Raw genomic sequence first — 5,000 nt, forward strand, 5'->3', positions numbered from 1 at the left:
GGCACAAATGATGAAAGAAGTAGACATCCAAACCTTGAGCGTTAAAATCGCTGCAAGTACAAAGGGGGCACCAGGATTTTAACCGGGGACCTCTTCAGCTGCAGTCAAGTGGTCTACAACTGACCTATACACCCAGATGCTCCAGATGACAAATCCAAAAAAAAAAAAAAAAAGAAATACAAAATTAAACAAACAAAACCATGAGATAAAACTAAACTTGTGAACCAGGCACAAATGATGAAAGAAGTAGACATCCAAACCTCAGCATCCCAAACAAATAAAGTACAAAGGGGGCACCGGATTTGAACCGGGGACCTCTTGATCTGCAGTCAAATGCTCTACCACTGAGCTATACCCCCAGTTGCACCAGATGACAAAAAAAAAAAAAAAAAAAAAATCAAACAAACAAAACCATGAGATAAAACTAAACTTGTGAAGCAGGCACAAATGATGAAAGAAGTAGACATCCAAACCTTGAACGTTCCAATCAAATGCAAGTACAAAGGGGCACCAGTTTGAACCGGGGACCTCTTGATCTGCAGTCAAATGCTCTACCACTGAGCTATACCCCAGTTGCACCAGATGACAAAAAAAAAAAAAAAAAAAAAATTAAATAAAAAAATAAACGAACAAAACCATGAGATAAAACAGAAGCAGGCACAAATGATGAAAGAAGTAGACATCCAAACCTTGAACGTTCCAATCGTTGTAAAGTACAAAGGGGCACCCGGTTTGAACCGGGACCTCTTGATCTGCAGTCAAATGCTCTACCACTGAGCTATACCCCAGTTGCACCAGATGACAAATAAAAAAAAAAAAAAAATAAAAAATTAAACGAACAAAACCATGAGATAAAACTAAACTTGTGAACCAGGCACAAATGATGAAAGAAGTAGACATCCAAACCTCCAGCATCCCAAACAAATGAAGTACAAAGGGGCACCCAGATTTGAACCGGGACCTCTTGACCTGCAGTCAAATGCTCTACCACTGAGCTATACCCCAGTTGCACCAGATGACAAAAAAAAAAAAAAAAAAGAAATAAAAATTAAACGAACAAAACCATGAGATAAAACGAAGCAGGCACAAATGATGAAAGAAGTAGACATCCAAACCTTGAACGTTCCAATCGTTGTAAGTACAAAGGGGGCACCCGGTTTTGAACCGGGACCTCTTGATCTGCAGTCAAATGCTCTACCACTGAGCTATACCCCAGTTGCACCACATGCCAAAAAAAAAAAAAAAAAATAAAAATTAAAACGAACAAAACCATGAGATAAAACTAAACTTGTGAACCAGGCACAAATGATGAAAGAAGTAGACATCCAAACCTCCAGCATCCCAAACAAATAAAGTACAAAGGGGCACCAGACTTGAACCGGGACCTCTTGATCTGCAGTCAAATGCTCTACCACTGAGCTATACCCCAGTTGCACCAGATGACAAATAAAAAAAAAAGCGAAATAAAAAAATTAAACGAACAAAACCATGAGATAAAACTAAACTTGTGAACCAGGCACAAATGATGAAAGAAGTAGACATCCAAACCTCCAGCATCCTAAACAAATGAAGTACAAAGGGTCATGGAATTTTCAACTCAGAATTATGTGAAGACTGAAAATAAAGAGTCCAACAAATTTGTCTTTGTCTTGCTTTTATTTCTCTCGCGCAGAGAACAAAATGATCTGGTTTACACACAGTGAAGTCTGTGAGCAAAGAGATAACAGTGAGCTCACAGATTAGAGGTTTTATAGGCAAAAAGTATACATTCAAAGGTCGCCAAATTCATCTCAAACCAATTGAAATAGTCCAAAGTCAATGCGCCACCCATCTGTGCTTACAGTGTCTGATTGTTCTCCAGTTTATCTCCGTACCTAGCACAGATAGGGCATCCTGTACTCCCATGAGGTTGTTTAACATGGGTTTAACCTCTGTCACGCACACAGTGTATGTTTCCCATAACTCTAATATTCCAGGTCACTAATGTATGTTTCTGTGTTTCGTGCCTAGTACCGTGATGTTACCAATATATATGTAATCTATCTTTAAGTAAAGTTAGTTTAATAGTGAAGTTAATTCAATTCAGTGTTAAAGTGAACAATAAACATTAAATGTAATTAATTAGAATAATTTCCATTACAGGGGCACCCGTTTGAACCGGGGACCTCTTGATCTGCAGTCAAATGCTCTACCACTGAGCTATACCCCAGTTGCACCAGATGACAAAAAAAAAAAAAAAAAAAAAAAAAAAAAACGAACAAAACCATGAGATAAAACGAAAGCAGGCACAAATGATGAAAGAAGTAGACATCCAAACCTTGAACGTTCCAATCGTTGTAAACACAAAGGGGCACCAGGATTTGAACCGGGACCTCTTGATCTGCAGTCAAATGCTCTACCACTGAGCTATACCCCAGTTGCACCACCACAAATCAAAAAAAAAAAAAAAAAAATAAAATTAAACGAACAAATCCATGAGATAAAACTAAACTTGTGAACCAGGCACAAATGATGAAAGAAGTAGACATCCAAACCTTGAACGTTCCAATCGTTGCAAGTACAAAGGGGGCACCAGGATTTGAACCGGGGACCTCTTGATCTGCAGTCAAATGCTCTACCACTGAGCTATACCCCAGTTGCACCAGATAACAAATCCAAAAAAAAAACAAATAAAAAAATTAAACGAACAAAACCATGAGATAAAACTAAACTTGTGAACCAGGCACAAATGATGAAAGAAGTAGACATCCAAACCTCCAGCATCCCAAACAAATGAAGTACAAAGGGGCACCCGGATTTGAACCGGGACCTCTTGATCTGCAGTCAAATGCTCTACCACTGAGCTATACCCCCAGTTTCACCAGATAACAAATCCAAAAAAAAAAAAAATAAAAATAAAAATGAAACAAACAAAACCATGAGATAAAACTAAACTTGTGAACCAGGCACAAATGATGAAAGAAGTAGACATCCAAACCTCCAGCATCCCAAACAAATAAAGTACAAAGGGGGCACCCAGACTTGAACCAGGGACCTCTTGATCTGCAGTCAAATGCTCTACCACTGAGCTATACCCCAGTTGCACCAGATGACAAATAAAAAAAAAAAAAATAAAAAAAATTAAACGAACAAAACCATGAGATAAAACGAACCAGGCACAAATGATGAAAGAAGTAGACATCCAAACCTTGAGCATCCCAAACAAATGAAGTACAAAGGGGGCACCTGGATTTGAACCGGGGACCTCTTGAGCTGCAGTCAAATGCTCTACCACTGAGCTATACCCCAGTTTCACCAGATAACAAATCCAAAAAAAAAAACCAAATAAAAATGAAACGAACAAAACCATGAGATAAAACTAAACTTGTAGAACCAGGCACAAATGATGAAAGAAGTAGACATCCAAACCTCCAGCATCCTAAACAAATGAAGTACAAAAGGGGCACAACAGTTGCACCAGATAACAAATCATAAAAAAAAACGAAATAAAAATTAAACGAAAAAAACCATGAGATAAAACGAAGCAGGCACAAATGATGAAAGGAGTAGACATCCAAACCTTGAATGTTCCAATCATTGCAAGTACAAAGGGGCACCAGGATTTGAACCAGGGACCTCTTGATCTGCAGTCAAATGCTCTACCACTGAGCTATACCCCAGTTGCACCACAAGACAAAAAAAAAAAAAAAAATTAAACAAACAGAACCATGAGATAAAACTAAACTTGTGAACCAGGAACAAATGATGAAAGAAGTAGACATCCAAACCTTGAACGTTCAGATCGTTGCAAGTACAAAGGGGCACCGGGTTTGAACCGGGACCTCTCTTGATCTGCAGTCAAATGCTCTACCACTGAGCTATACCCCCGTTGCACCAGATGACAAATAAAAAAAAAAAAAAAAAAAAAAATTAAACGAACAAAACCATGAGATAAAACTAAACTTGTGAACCAGGAACAAATGATGAAAGAAGTAGACATCCAAACCTTGAGCGTTCAGATCGTTGCAAGTACAAAGGGGCACCGGGTTTGAACCGGGGACCTCTTGATCTGCAGTCAAATGCTCTACCACTGAGCTATACCCCAGTTGCACCAGATGACAAATAAAAAAAAAAAAAAACGAAATAAAAAATTAAACGAACAAAACCATGAGATAAAACGAAGCAGGCACAAATGATGAAAGAAGTAGACATCCAAACCTTGAACGTTCCAATCGTTGCAAGTACAAAGGGGGCACCCGGATTTGAATCGGGGACCTCTTGATCTGCAGTCAAATGCTCTACCACTGAGCTAAACCCCAGTTTCACCAGATAACAAATCCAAAAAAAAAAAAAAAATAAAAATGAAACGAACAAAACCATGAGATAAAACTAAACTTGTGAATCAGGCACAAATGATGAAAGAAGTAGACATCCAAACCTCCAGCATCCCAAACAAATAAAGTACAAAGGGGCACCCGGACTTGAACCGGAACCTCTTGATCTGCAGTCAAATGCTCTACCACTGAGCTATACCCCCAGTTGCACCAGATGACAAATAAAAAAAAAAAAACGAAATAAAAAATAAAACAGAACAAAACCATGAGATAAAACTAAACTTGTGAACCAGGCACAAATGATGAAAGAAGTAGACATCCAAACCTCCAGCATCCTAAACAAATGAAGTACAAAGGGGCACCAGGATTTGAACCGGGACCTCTTGATCTGCAGTCAAATGCTCTACCACTGAGCTATACCCCCAGTTGCACCAGATGACAAATGACAAATAAAAAAAAACAAATAAAAAATTAAACGAACAAAACCATGAGATAAAACTAAACTTGTGAACCAGGCACAAATGATGAAAGAAGTAGACATCCAAACCTCCAGCATCCCAAACAAATGAAGTACAAAGGGGGCACCCGGATTTGAACCTGGGACCTCTTGATCTGCAGTCAAATGCTCTACCACTGAGCTATACCCCCAGTTGCACCAGATGACAAATAAAAAAAAAAAAAACTAAA

General features: G+C 38.6%; 4 non-coding genes across 4 annotated transcripts; all 4 read right to left on the minus strand.

Moving 5' to 3' along the window:
• Positions 1–288: 288 nt before the first annotated feature.
• Positions 289–359, minus strand: trnac-gca. The gene has a single exon. It is a non-coding gene; the product is annotated as a tRNA-Cys (tRNA).
• A 2,423-nt stretch (positions 360–2,782) lies between these two features.
• trnac-gca lies at positions 2,783–2,853 on the minus strand. Its single transcript has one exon. It is a non-coding gene; the product is annotated as a tRNA-Cys (tRNA).
• Positions 2,854–4,445: 1,592 nt separating this feature from the next.
• trnac-gca lies at positions 4,446–4,516 on the minus strand. Its single transcript has one exon. It is a non-coding gene; the product is annotated as a tRNA-Cys (tRNA).
• Positions 4,517–4,889: 373 nt separating this feature from the next.
• trnac-gca lies at positions 4,890–4,961 on the minus strand. Its single transcript has one exon. It is a non-coding gene; the product is annotated as a tRNA-Cys (tRNA).
• Between the last annotated feature and the right edge of the window lie 39 nt (positions 4,962–5,000).

This window comes from Puntigrus tetrazona, chromosome 11, assembly GCF_018831695.1.
Source record: "Puntigrus tetrazona isolate hp1 chromosome 11, ASM1883169v1, whole genome shotgun sequence".
Taxonomy (NCBI): Eukaryota; Metazoa; Chordata; class Actinopteri; order Cypriniformes; family Cyprinidae; genus Puntigrus; species Puntigrus tetrazona.